General features: G+C 37.7%; 1 long non-coding RNA gene across 18 annotated transcripts in view; it reads right to left on the bottom strand.

Moving 5' to 3' along the window:
* Nucleotides 1-15,840, bottom strand: part of LOC126419337 (uncharacterized) — a 95,309-nt gene that overhangs the window by 19,387 nt on the left and 60,082 nt on the right. The gene's annotated exons all lie outside the window — the stretch shown is intronic.

Here is a 15,840-nt window from a genome sequence, read left to right as displayed (position 1 = left end):
CCCAAAATGAGCTAACTTTCCCAACACCTTTTGCATTCCCAATAATTAATCAATAAGCCAGCTGACTTCCCTTAGCTGATGAACATGTACGTATATATGTCTATTCCTGCTGCAATAAGAGAGAGAGAGAGAGAGAGAGAGAGAGAGAGAGAGAGAGAGAGAGAGAGAGAGAGAATATGAAACAACAGCACAAAACTACAAGTATCAATGCATCTGCAAAACATAATTATATGTTTTATGACATTATCCAGTTATTCTGAAAATGCGAAGTTATCAAAACACCCACCTAACATCACACACCTGCTTCACACTATAGCAATTACTACTGTTTCTACCAGTGCTTACAAAATGAAGGAACAGCAGTTATTAACATATACCACCAATGACAACCTGATGATGATCTTCCTAAGATTATTTATGCTTTAGATAATGCTTCATCCTAGTTGCCGTGACTAGCACCTGCTGATATATTCCAATTTGCTTTGATCTCTTCTAACTCTTGGAAAACAGGTGTTCAGTAATTATGTCATCATTCACGGCCACTACGTGGGTACATATTCGTGAAACAATCGTCAAATGGTGTCACATATAACATGCATTTCGTATCACATTAAAAATCACTAGATTCCCTCAAAGCACCCATCCCACAAAAATGACTATTGTGAAGTATGCCACATTTGCTCTACATACAGTTAAATCCACATCACTTCAACAATGTACTCACTAAAACATTTCTGACCATTCCCTCTCAGCTGCTGCTATGTTATTAGTACCTAACATGCACCAAAATGACTGCACTTGCAGGTTATACAGATACAGAAAGGCCACTCCAAACACAATCCAAGATAAAATTACAAACTTTCATGCTGTAGCTACAGTCTCATTAGATGATACTATTCCAGTTGACACTAACAACAATTTCATGCACTAAAATCACCTGCCATTTTCCTTCATCCTTTTTTCTTTCCCTCCATCCTGTGAACAAGCTACTGACTCCAAAAGCTTCCATGCATAAAACCTTGTTTTGTATAGGTTTTCTCCTGCTTGCACTTTGTGAACATATTTTTAATCTATCCAATTAACTTATATTTTGTATAGTAGCCCCTCATAATGTTATGTCAAGTTTAAGCCTTAATGGTACTTATGTCCAACACATTATTCTTATTTTAACACACTGACGTTAACACCGTAAAAGCAATGTCATCTCTTACTATGGACTTTATGAATTATTCAGCAAATCACCCATGCAATATTCATGCATTGAACCATAATGTGATACATCATCATTTCCTCTCCATCACGCAAAGAGGTGCATACATAGCTCCCATGATTGCTCAGTGTCAAACTGTTCCTATGTTGCCAGAATGAGATTTGCATTCTGCAGCAGAGTGTGTGCTGATATGAAACTTCCTGAAAGATTAAAACTGCGTGCTGGACCGAGACTAACTTGGGACCTAGACAGAGTCCCGAGCTCGAGTCTCGGTCCAGCACACAGTTTTAACCTGCCATGAAGTTTCAAATTTTCCCATGTTAATCACATTCTCATATGCACAAACGGCCTGACACTTCTAAACTGACTGCTCAACATTAAAAAAGTGACACAGGTTGAAACAGCATAACTGCAAAGCCCACATAGAACAGGCAGAAATTGTACCAAACCCATTCAATTAATCTTACTTCAACCTTGTAACACTGCTCAAGGAACTAGTGCTGCTGCTATGAACCTTAACAAAGCATTGTTTTACACATAGCCAAACAATGTCAGCCTTCTGAAGTAAAATTACACTCTCTGCCTAGTATATACAAACTCTACATGCTTACAACCATTTCTGCAAACATTCGTAATTTGTGTTCAATGGATTACTAGGAATATTGTCTTAACCAACTTGCAGTACTACTCTTCTCCACTCACTCCAAACCAACATTCTTCAACCAACAGGCTACCTGTATTTGTAAGCAGGACACTATGAACGAAAGTAAGAACTTAATGCATGCACTAATGTTAGACAAAATCAAGTTACATGATCTAGATGTTATGACCACTGCAATCAAAACCATAGGTAAATACAAAATATTTACTACTAAACATGACATACATTTCAACTTCACCAAATACATTTATTCTCCATGACACCTGTTGTAGCCAATACATTACATAAAACATAGTGACACCAACAGCAATAGTACAAATTCTCGACATCACAGATGGGGCAACAGGAACTAACCAAACTCTTTAACAGCCCCTCATCCTCCTCCTATCACATACCTCCCTATCTTTTCAAACTCACACTATCATTTAACTGCAGCTGTTACAACTATTATTTTCTAAATGTACATTTTTTGATAAATTCTCAAATATTTGCAGTTGTTCCTGCTCCTTACAAGATGTACATCATAATATAGCCTTAAATTTCAACTACAACCATTGCCTCTGAAAATAAACAAATACGAAGTGACCCCATACAAAAGGGTCATACATAATAGCATAAAAGAACACTTATATTAGCTGAAAATAATTCACAATAGCGCAACAAAAATTAAGATATCCACAATGCAAGTGCGTCATACCTCTGACACTGATGGACATTAGCACGGAATGCCTGAGAAAACCTCAAACAACAATCCGTGTAACCAAGCAAGAATGCTCGTATCAAATGTATGCCAACACATGAAAGGCACTACGCCAGTGCAATAAATCCAGAGGCTTAAATAATGTTGTGATAACTGGGTCCTGAACATATATCCTTTCCAAAAGCTGTAAACTGAAGCGCACAGAATCTCAGCATTCACATTATGACTAATCATCCTAAAATGCACAAGAAATATTACAGTCTTATGTAAAGTCACTGATGGTGCAAAACTAATGAAACACATACCTCTACCCTGTTCAATAACACACAACATCTGTAACTCAAAGAAATACTCTACAATACAGCCATACATTTCAATGCTACATCAGCAGAAGAATGCCACTAAACTGTGACCTCCTTACAGAATATCCTACCTCAGTTAGAAAGTACGTATTTGATCTTGGGGCATCACTGCCTAAAGGCAGTCTGCAACTATTCACATCTCCAACATTTCAAAACTAATTTCTAGAAATCACCCACATCTTTCATGCAGTGAGGTCTTTTCCAATATGTCTTGCATCCTCAATTACACAACCAGTATGTCAACTGATTGCCCTCTGCTGACCAATGTGTGTGTGTCTTAAACATGCCCACTTCTGTTGGAATAAGTAGAGAGAGAGAGAGAGAGAGAGAGAGAGAGAGAGAGAGAGAGAGAGAGAGAGAGAGAGAGAGGTGTCTCTCCACAGACACCAACACACTAGACTACAATCCACAAAACAGCAACATACAATGCAGTCACTGCTACAAGTACCAATGCATCTGGTCAAATGTACAATGAAACAGAATTATATCTTCTAGCCCATCATCCATTTTTTCCTTCAATGCAAAGTCAACAACACACCAAGGTAGCATTAGACTTCTCCTTCACACTACAGAATTACCACAGCAAAGAAATTACTTTCTGTTTCTACCTATACAAATACAGTATAGACAGTAGTTATTAATTTATTCCACCAATGACAACCTGATGACATTTTTCCCTACATCAATAATGCTATCTGTGCCTTGTCCTAGCTCATTAGACAAGCACCTGCTGATATATTCACATTTGCTTATGTCAGTTCTAACATTTTGGAAACAAGCACTCGTTAATTACATCATCACTTCATGGCAGCTACATGGGTACAAATTTGTTGAAAACTGCCGTATGCTGCCACATGCAACGTTCATCTCACATCACATTAAAAACAACTACATTCCGCAAAAATTACCACTTATAAAACATGGCACTCTTGCCCTTCATACAGGTAAATCCACGTCACTGATATCTGTAAAGCAAGTAACAATATTAGAGAAGGAAAGCTGCTACTCACCACATAGCGGAGGTGCTGAGTAGCAACTTTACTTCTCTAATATTGTTACTTTCATCCTGGATTTTCCATTATAAAGCAAGTAATATACTCATTAAAACAATTCAGAGCATTCCCTCTCTGCTGCTGCAATGTTATTTGTATGTGACACATATCAAAAGGACTACACATTTGCAAGTTATATTTATAGAAAAAGCACACTCAAAACACAACCTCAAGACAAACCAATGAATGAGACACTCACACTGTAGCTACTAATTGATTATATGATACTGTTATGTTTCACAACAGCAAGGGCATTTAACAATGTTAGATCAAGTTTAGGCCTTAGTGATACACACCCAACACATTCTTACATACACACTGGCACTAATCATCCAAAAGCAATGCAATCTCTTCGCATGTATCTCAACAAAATATAGGAGAAATCACCCATGCAGTATTCATGCATTGAGCCCTTAATGTGGTACGTTATCTTTACTTTTCCATCATGCAAAAAATTGCAGGCATAGCTCAAACACCCTACGCCAGACTGTTCCTGTGTTAATCATATTCTGAAATTCACAGACAGCTTGATATTTCTTACCCAACTGAACAACATTACTAAATTAACACAGGCTGAAACAACATAACTGCAAGAAACCACATAAAACAGGCAGAAGTGGTACCAAAATGCTCAAGATAATATTAATTCGTCTGCGTACACTGCTCACACAAGTGCTGCCACAATTAAGCTGAACAAAGTGTTGCTTTACTCACATTCAAACACAATAAATGTTTGCTTTTTAAACAATATTACACTGTCCCTGCTATGTACATCTCTTACATGCTTACTAACATTTGTGCGAACATTCTAAACACAACATCACATGATTCGCATTCAATGGATCACTAGAAATGTTCTTCCTCCAACACGCACTCTAATCCCTTACTCTGCAACCTATGGGCTACCCCTACTTCACACCATGACACTATGAATGGAGTAATATACATTATACATGATCTACCATAGACAACATCAAGTAACACACTCTACATATTACACTCACTGTAATTAAAACCACAAGTAAATACAGAGCGGAGCACATAAACGTGGCCATGATGATTGGATACGATTTAACGTATATTTGTGGCACCATTAACTGTGAAGAAAATGACCTATACTTTCTTCCAACAGGATGGAGAGTGTGCCCATACAGCCCAACAAACCTTGGAGCACTATTACACAAACTTCATGCCTGCCATATACATTATCAGAGGTCAGTCTAGTCGCAGAACTAACTGGCCACCCATGTCACCTGATCTGTCAGTTTGCAATAACTTGGTGTAGCGAGCTATGTAGTTTAATGTGTATCACACCAACCCTCATAGTCTTCGAGAACTGCAGCAGAATATCTTGGATGAGACTGCAGCCATTCCAGCAGGCCAGCTTTGATCCGCCTTCAGCAACTTGCTGACCAGTACCCAAAAATGCAGAAAGTTGAGTGGTTGTTACTTTGAACATCTGCTATAGTCAAGCTAGTACTGGATTTCTATTCCTGTGCTCTGATTCTTTGTACCCTGGAACTCTCTTCTTCAGGCTACTTTTATTTGCTCCACCTTGTATAAATAATTTAAATTATCACATAAATATCAATTTCAGGCAAATATATTAATTCTTCATTACACCTGATGCAACCAAGGCATTATATACAATATTATGGCTGCAACAGCAGTAGTCCTCTTTACTCCGCATACACATTTCTGCAGAAACAAACACTGCCACTTACAAACACAAAAAACTGGATACTGCCTAATGAAAAACGATCACTACATCCTAGCACACAATGAGGTGTTTTGCTTTAATCAACAGCAATCACAATCAATTTCCTCATGCCAGTCCACTGCAACAAATCACAACAGAGCTGCATCTGATGGAGTGTCAAAACATGAATAACTTTTCAGCTTCCTCTGCAACATCCAGTACCACTGTAAGTATGAAATTACATGCAGTTGAACAAATTATACACACAACCTGGTTACAAGTTCTCAGTATCACAGATGACACACCAGGAAACTAATCAAACTCTTTGACAGCTTCACAACCTCCTCCAATCGCATCCTGCTCAATACCCTTCCCATCATTTGAAACCCTTAACATTTTGCTACAGCTGTTCCAACTATTCTCTTCCAAATCATCCCATATCTCTTGATATTTTCAGAGAGACACCTGAATATGAGCGTATAAGAGCCTGAAAACGGTTGTGTGTTAAATGAAAGAACCTTACAACTGTACCGGTATTTTCAATCTCTTCTAGATGTATGTCTGTTGACAACTACTCTAATATTTACAGTTGCTCCTGCTCCTAACAGTAAGTACCTCAAAACCTATCCTTCCATTACAACCACAGTTATTTCCTCTAAAAATAAATGAGTACAGTGTGACCCATACTAAAGGATTATACACAAATCCATAAAAGAACACTGCTATTTCAGCTGCTAACAATTCAAGAATAATGCAAAAAAAAATTAACCATATTGCAAGTGCATCATACCTATCATGACACTGATGTATATTAGCAAAGCATAGCATGTCTGTCTGAAAATACAGCAAACCATGTAACCAAGCAACCATGCTCACATCTAATTTATGGCACCACATGGAAGACGCCTTTTCAGGGCAATAAGACCAGAGGCTTAAGTGATATTCTGAGCAACTGAATCTTGAACACACATTTTTACCAAATGCTTAAAACTTAAGCACAGTGAATCACATGATTTACATTACGACTATTCTTTCTAAGAGGCTCAAGAAACATTATAATGTTAGCTAAATCCACTAATGGTTCAGAACAAATGGAACACATACCTCTACTCCATTCAACAACACACAACTCCTTCAACTCAAACAAATACTCTCAAATGCAGCCAAATATTTCAATGCTACATTAGTACGATGCCACTTACCTGTGATCATTCTGCAGTATTTCCTACCTCAATTACACAGTATGTCACTAATTTTTGGATATCAATCCCAAAAGGCAGTCTACAACAACTAACTACTTTACCAAAATTTTAAAACAACTACATGTGGACCACCCACATCCTTCGTACAGCAAGCCATCTTTTCCAATACAACTTGCATCTTCAATAATTACTCAATCAATAATTCAACTCAGTGCCCTCTGCTAATGATTATGTATCTGTCTCAATAAACATGCTCATTTCTGCTGGATGTCAGCGAAACAGAGAAAGAGAGGTGTTTGCACAAGTACCAATCCCACTATAATGCAAGCCATGAAACAACAGCATACAAAATATCACAACTACAAGTACTAGTGTCTCTGGTCACACAAACAGTAAAATGGAATTATTTCTTTTAGCACATTATCTAGTTATTCCTTAAATGCAAAGTAACCAATGCAAAGTCATCAACTTAGTATCACATGCCTGCTTGACACTATAGTTATCACCACACTATAGCAATTATATGTTTTTACCAGTACTTGAAGAATGAAGAGACATCAGTTAATAGTTCATTCCACATATGACTACCTTAAGACTTTTTCCTTACATCAATAATGATTCAGATAATGCTCTGTCCTAGCTGATATGATTAGCACCTGCTGATATATTCACATTGGCTTAGGTTGGTTTTAGCAATTGAGAAAGACGACTTCAGTAATTACACCAATCACTTCCATGTCAATTAGGTAGGTAGAAAATTGTGAAATGATTGTCAAATGGTACCACATACAACATTCATCTCAGATCACATTCCAAGACAGTAGATTCGCTCATCTGCAAGAATGAATCTTTATAAAAAGTATGCCACACGTGCCCTTCACACACACTGTTTTCTGTAACGCAAATACTCCATTCATAAAGATAATTTTGACCAATGGCTCTCAGCTGCTATGTTGTTAGTACCTGACATATATTGAACCAACTGAACACTTTGAAGTTGCATGTATACAGAAAGGCCACTCACAGTACAATCCCAACAAAAACTATTGTCCAAGTCTCTCATGCTGTAGCTACAAGCCAGTTACATGGTACTACTACACTTCCGAACACCAATTCGTCAACACTAAAAACATTTTCATGCAATGTAATAACATTTTTGATAGTAGCATTTGACAATGTTACATCACGTTCAGGCCTTACTGAAATATACATCCAACAGATTCTTCTTACATTAACACACCTTGCAAAGGTAATGTCATCTCTGGACATTAATGAACTACTTGACAAACAATCCACACAATATTCGTGCACTGAGCCCTTGTTGTCCATCATCTTTTCCTCTCCATCATGCAAAAAGACGCAGACATAGCTCTCAACAGTACTCTGTGCCAAACTGTTCCTATGTTAATTACAATCTCACATGCACAAACAGCTTGACTTTTCTAACTCAATTGCATAACATTACTAAAGTAACACAGTACTAAAACCTTATCTGCAAAGAAGCACACGTACAGGCAGAAATGGTACCAAAAGAGCTTAAATTAACATTAATTCATTCCTGTACACAGCTCAAACAACTAGTACTACCACAATTAATGTGAACAAAGCATTGCTTTACACATAGGCCAACACAACAAATGTATTTTTCTTAAACAAAATTACACTACTATACTAGGGAGTATATACAAACTCTACTTGCTTACTAACATTTCTGCAAGTGCTGCAACCTCCCTGTTCTGTGATTTGATTCAATTAATAATTAGAAGTGTTCTATGTTAACCAACCAGTATCTCTTCTACCTCCAACACTCACTCGTATCCAAATCTACAAGGTATCTTTATTTCACAGCAGGACACTGAGTGGAAGTAATATACTCTTATATTATACATGCAGTAATTTGAGACAAAATCAAGTTACACGACAATTTGTTGCACTCACTGTTATTCAAACCACAGGTGAAAACAAAACTACTTACTACTAAACATCACATAATTTTCAACAATATATATTACTTCTCGGTGGCATCTGTTCCAAAAAACGCATTACATAGAACATCATGGCTCCAACACCTACAGACACCTTTCCTCTGCACATACATTTTTCCTGAAACGAACTCCGCCACCTCCAACCACAAAAACTGGATGCTGCTTTATGAAAAACCATCACAATAACTTAGCAGAGAAAGAATAATTTTGCATTAATCAACAGTAATCACAATAAATTTCCTCATGCCACTTCCCTGAAACAAATCATAAAAGAGCTCACTTGACGGAGTGTCTTAACATGACGTAACTTTTCTGCTTCATCTGCAACATTTCGTAACACAAGGCAGAAATCACATTCAATGCAATAAGTTATATATACCATGTGGGTAAACATTCTCCTATTCATGGAAGACACAGCAGCAAACTAGCCAAATTCTTTGACAGCTTCTCATCCTCATTCAGTAGCATCCTGGCAATCCACTTCCATTCACTTCAAACACAAAATACCATTTTCGCCACTTACCCAATGTTCACCTAAATGGATTGGCAACTCCTCACACACGGAAGCATCACAGGGTTGCACATGCACAAGGCGTTGCCTCCTCAGACTGTGTTGATCACAACAAGGACAACTAACTGGACCAATTCACCTGCCAGCTCTTAGCAGCCCACCATTCAGAGTATATTTGAAGACACTGCAGTGGGATTTACGACTTCCCACCAATATCTCGAGACTTACCTGTCAGCTGACTACACCGAATGCCCCACCTCCATCATTAGGGATTATCAGTGGCATAATCTTCACATCACACTATGTTTATTTACTGTGAGTTCCAGGCACATACTCATTAGTGACCAAAAAGTTGTATTATTTTTATGGAGGACAGCTTTTTCTCTGTTATTAATTCCATCTATTGTGGTCATAATAAACCCTTATTTTTGGTTACTTGTGCCTTCCTATTGCTTATGAAGTATCTTTCCATAGGGGATTAAGCAATTTTGTCACTACTGTTCAAACTATTCTTTTCTGAAAGTATATTTTCTGCTAACTTCTCAAATATTTGCAGTTGTTCTGCTCCTTCTGACACATATGTTGTAATATAGCCTCCCACTATAGCCACAACCACTTCCCCTGAAAACAAATGGATGCATAGTGACTCATACATGAGGGTAACACACAACAGCATAAAAGAACACTGCCATTCCAGCTGTAAACAATTTGGCAATAAAGCAAGAAAAATCAAGCTATCCATAATGCAAGTGAATCATACCTCTCATACCAATGATGGGCATTAGCATAGCATGTATAACTGACCCTCCTACAACAAACCACAGAACCAAGCAACTACGCTCAAATCAAATTTATCCCACCCCATGGAAGGTACAATTTCTGTGTAATATAACCAGAGGCTAAACCAATGCAGTGATCAACTGAATCCTGAACATACATCTTTTACACGTGCTTTAAAGCATAGTGAATCTCATCTTTCACATTTTGACTATTCATCGTAAGAGGCACAAGAAATGTCACAGTGTTACCTGATGCTACTGACGTGCAGCACTAATGAAACACATTCCTCTACTTTGTAAAATGACACACAATACTGTCTGTAACTTAAAACATGCGCTCAAATACAGAAACATTTAATGTTACTACAGTGTGATGCAGATGGGTCACAGGTGAATGGCAACATTTACTTTCTCAACCATGCAGTATCTTAATGATCTATGTCCACCCTGCCAAAATTTTGAAACTACCACATCCTTCACACAATGAGCTATCTTCCTCAGGACCTCACGCATCATCAATGATTACTGATTAAGTCAACTGACTGCCCTCTGTTGACAACTATGTATGTGTCAGAAGAAACATGCCTACTTTTGTTGTAAGAGAGAGAGAGAGAGAGAGAGAGAGAGAGAGAGAGAAGTGTTTGCACCAAGGACACCACACATAATGCAATCAATGAAACAACAGCATACAACTGTCACAACTGCATATGCCAATGCATCTTGTCACACAAGCAGTGAAAGGGAATTATATCATTTAGGGCATCATCCACTTACTGCTCCACCACAGAGTCAGCAACACACCAACCTAGCTAAACATGCCCACTTCACACTACAGCAATTAGCACACTACAAAAGTTACTTACTGCGTCTATCAGTACTTACACAATACAGACACAGCAGTTACTACGATATTCTATCAATGACAATCTGATGACATTTTTCCTTATATCATTAATCCTTTAGATATGCTTTGTCCTAGCTGCTAAAAGTAGCACCAGCTGATATTTTCACATTTGCATAGGTCAGTTCTAAGTCTTGTGAAACAAGACTTCAGTAATTACATCTATCACATTAGGTTGGCACAAACTTGTGAAACAACCACCAAATTGTAGCACATACTTCATTCATCTCAGATCACATTAAAAACCACTAATTTTGCTCAAAGAACACATCCACCAAAATGACTCTTTATAAAGTACACCACACTTGTCCTTCATACAAAATGCTATCTGTAAAGCAAATACTCTACTCATAAAATTAATTTTGACCATTTGCTCTCTGCTACTGCTACGGTGTTAGTACCTGACACATACCAAACCAGCTGCACACTTTCAAGTTATACATATACAGGAAGGCCATTCGAAGCACAATCCCAACAAAAACCAACGACTAAGAGTCTTACGCCATAGCTACAAACCAATTACGTGGTATTACTCCATTTCACAACACACATTTGTCAACACTAAAAACATTTTCATGCGACGTAATGATACATTTTGGATGGTAGCATTTGACAATGTTACGTCAGCTTTAGGCTTACTGAAATACACGGCCAACAGATTATTCTTACATTAACACACTGACACTAACATTGCATAAGCAATGTCGTGTCTGGACCTCAACAAACTATTTGTCAAATCACCTATGCAAATATCGTGGACTGAGCCCTTATTATGGTACATTATCTTTTCCTCTCCATCACGCAAAAAGATTCAGACATAGCTCCCAATAGCACTCTGTGCCAAACTGTTCCTATGTTAATTAAAATCTCAAATGTACAAACTTCTTCACTTTTCTAACTCAATTGCACAACATTTCTGAATTAAGACAGTCTAAAACAGTTTAACTGCAAAGAACACATAACAGGCAGAAATGGTACCAAAAGTGTTTGATTTACTATTAATTCATCTCTATACATTGCTGAAACAGCAGGTGCTGCTACAATTACCCTAACAAAGCAATGCTTTACATATAGCCAAATTCAATGTGTGTATGCTTTACAAATAACATTATACTCTGCCCCTACTATATACACACTCTACATGTTTACATACATTTCTACTAACACTGCAGACAAACCAATCCCATGATTTGTGTTCAATTGATTACCAGAAATATTCTGTGTTAACCAACCTGCATCTCTCCTCCTCTTCACCCTCCTACACTCACTCCAATCCATTACTCTGCAACCTAAGGGTTACCTCTACCTTGTAACAAGACACTGTGAATGAAGTATTGTCAATTATACACGACCTACCATTAGACAAAATCAAGTGACACAATTTACACTCACTGTAACTAAAACCATAGGTAAATACAGGGAGGAGCAAACAGAAGTGGTGGTGATGACTGGATACGTCTCAATGTGTATTTGTGGCAGCATTAACTGATGAGGAAATGACCTATACTTCCTTCCAACAGGACAGAGGTAAGTGCTCAGTAAGTGCCCGTAGAGCTGGACAAACATTGGCACACACTTACTTATCAGAGGTCAGTCTAGTCACAGAACTAGCTGGCCACCCATGTCACCTGTTCTGTCAATGTGCGATAACTCTGTGAAGCGAGTCATCAAGTCTAAGGTGTATCACAACAACCTTCAGAGTCTTCAAGAACTGCAGAGGAACATTTCTGATGAGATTGCAGACATTCCAGTAGTCCAGCTTTGATCCGCCTTCAGCAACTTGCTGACAAGGACCCAAAAATGGAAAAGTAGAAGGATGGTCACTTCCAACATCTGCTATAGTCAGGTTAATACTGAATTTCCATTCCTCTGTTGTGATTCTTTGTACACTGGAACTCTGTTCTTCACACCATTTTTTTTTGCTCCACAATGTTCAAATCATTTACATTATTCCGCCACTTCCAACCACAAAAAATTGGTTACTGTCTAATGGAAGATCATCAGTATATCTTATCAGGTAAAGAATCATTTTGCTTTACTCAACAGCAATCACATTCAATTTCCTCATGACCCTTCACTGAAAGAAATCACAATGAAGCTGCACTTGAGAGAAGGTCATAACATGAAAAACTTTTCTGTTTCATCTGCAGCACCTGGTATTACTATCAGGAGAATATTAACATGCAATGCACCATATTACACACATGACCTGGGTACAAAGTGTAAGTCACAGATGACAACAGGAAACTAACCAAACACTTTGACAGCTTCACATCCTCTTCCAATGGCATCCTGCTAAATCCCCTTCCCATTTCTTCGAAATTCATACTATCATTTTGCTGCAGCTCTTCCAACTCTTCTCTTCTAAACCCAAATTTTTTAACAACTCCTCAAATATTTGCAGTTGTTCCTGCTCCTTCCAATACATACACAGTAACATAGCCATAAACTGTAAACACAACCATTTCCTCTGAAAATAATTGAATACAGTGTCATCCATACAAAATGGTCATATATGACATCATACAAGAATACTATCATTTCAGTTTTACCAATCAGCAATAACACAAGAAAAATTAATACATCCATAATGCAAGTGTATCATACCTCTCATGCCAGTGATGGACATTAGGATAGCATGTCTGACAATCTCATACAACAAACTGTGGAACCCACCAACTATGCTCAAATCAAATTTATGCTACCACATGGAAGGAACTGTTTCAGTTTAACAAAACCAGAGGCTTAACACGTTCTGTGATCAACTGACTCTTGAACCTACATCCTTTCCATAAGCTTCAAAATTGAGCACAGTGAATCTCATCATTCGCACAGTCACTGTTTATCCTAAGAGACACAAGAAATATTACAATGTTAGCCAATGCTAGTGATGGTGCAGAGCTAATTAAATACATACTTCTATTCTGTAAAATAACACACACCTTCTGTAGCTCAAACAAATACTCTCAAATATAGAAACACATTTAATGCTGCTATAATATGATGCCATTCATCTGCACCTATGACCCTCCTACAACATTTCTTATCCCAACCATGCAGTATGACAATCTTTGGGCATCAATACCTAAAGACAGTTTACAACTACTACAACTATCAACACTGCCAGTATTTTGAAACGGCTTTACAGAAACCCCCACATCCTTCACACTGTGAGCCATCTTCCTCAGGCCCTCTTGCATCATCAATGATTACTCATTCAATAAGTCAACTGACTGCCCTGTGTTGATTATGTATGTGTCTCAATAAACATGCCCATTTCTGTTGGAAGAGAGAGAGAGAGAGAGAGAAATAAGGGTGTTTGCACAGGTAACAACACACTATAATGCAATCCAGGAAACAACAGCATGCAAGACTGTCACAACTGCAAATACTAATGCATCAGGTCATACAAACAGCAGAAGAGTATTGTATCTTTTAGCACATCATCTAGTTATCCCTCCAACGCAAAGTCACCAACACATCAACTTTACACCACATGCCTGCTTCAGACTATGGCAATTACCGCACTATTGCATTTGTTTACTGTTTCTACCAGTACTTACAAAATGAAGACATACCAGTAACTACTTTATTTCACCAGTGGTTACAGTATCATTTTTTCCCTTACATCAGTAATTATTCATACTAGCCGGTACAAATAGCACCTGTTGATATATTCGCATTTGCTCATGTTGGATCTAACTCTTGGGAAACAAGGCTTAAATAATTATATAAATACTTCATGTCCACTAGGTGGATATGAACTTGTAAAATGATCACCCAATTGTAGTGCATACAACATTCATTCATCTCAGATCACATTAAAAACAACCAGATTCATTCACAGTACTCATCCGTAACAATGTCTCTCTATAAAATATGCCACACTTGCTCTTCATACACATTGGTATCAGTAAAGCAAATACTCTACTCATTGAAATAATTGTGACCATTCGCTCTCAGCTGCTGCTATATTGTTAGTACCTGACACATACCAAACCAACTGCACACTTTCAAGTGATATATGTACAGAAATGCCGCTTAAAGCGCAATCCCAACAAAAATGAATGACCAGTACTCTTAAGCTGTAACTACAAACCGCTTACATGAAACTATTCCATTTCACAATACGAATTCATCAACACTAAAAGATTTTCATGCAATGAAATGACATTTTGGATAGTAGCATTTGGCAATGTTACATCAAGGTTAGACCTTACTGAAGCATACATCCAACAGATTATTCTGACATACTGCCAAAAACCTTTGCTGAAGCAATGTCAGTCTCTTACCAAGGAACTCAATGAATTATTCAGCTAATCACCCATGCAATATTCATGCATTTAGCCCTTAATATGGTACCTCATCTTTTCCTCTCCATTATGCAAAAAGATGCAAACATAGGTCCCAATAGTCTCTGTGCCAAACTGTTACTATGTTAATTACAATCTCATATGCACTAAAAGCTTGACTTTCCTAACCCAATTGTGTAACATTACTGAAGCAACATAGTATAAAACAGCTAAAACAGCTTAACTGCAAATAAACACATGTAACAGGCAGAAATGATACCAAAAGTGCTTTAATCAATATTAATTCATCCCTGTATACTGCTCAAACAACAAGTGCTGCCACAATTAATCTGAACAAAGCTTGGCTTTACACACAGCCCATACAATAAAGGTATATTTGGTTAACAATATTACACTTTGCCTGCTATACAAACTCTACATGCTTATTAACATTTCTGCAAGAAATGCAATCTACCCATTCTGTGA

This window comes from Schistocerca serialis, chromosome 9, assembly GCF_023864345.2.
Source record: "Schistocerca serialis cubense isolate TAMUIC-IGC-003099 chromosome 9, iqSchSeri2.2, whole genome shotgun sequence".
Lineage (NCBI taxonomy): Eukaryota > Metazoa > Arthropoda > Insecta > Orthoptera > Acrididae > Schistocerca > Schistocerca serialis.
This window is presented reverse-complemented; position numbering and strand designations above follow the sequence as displayed.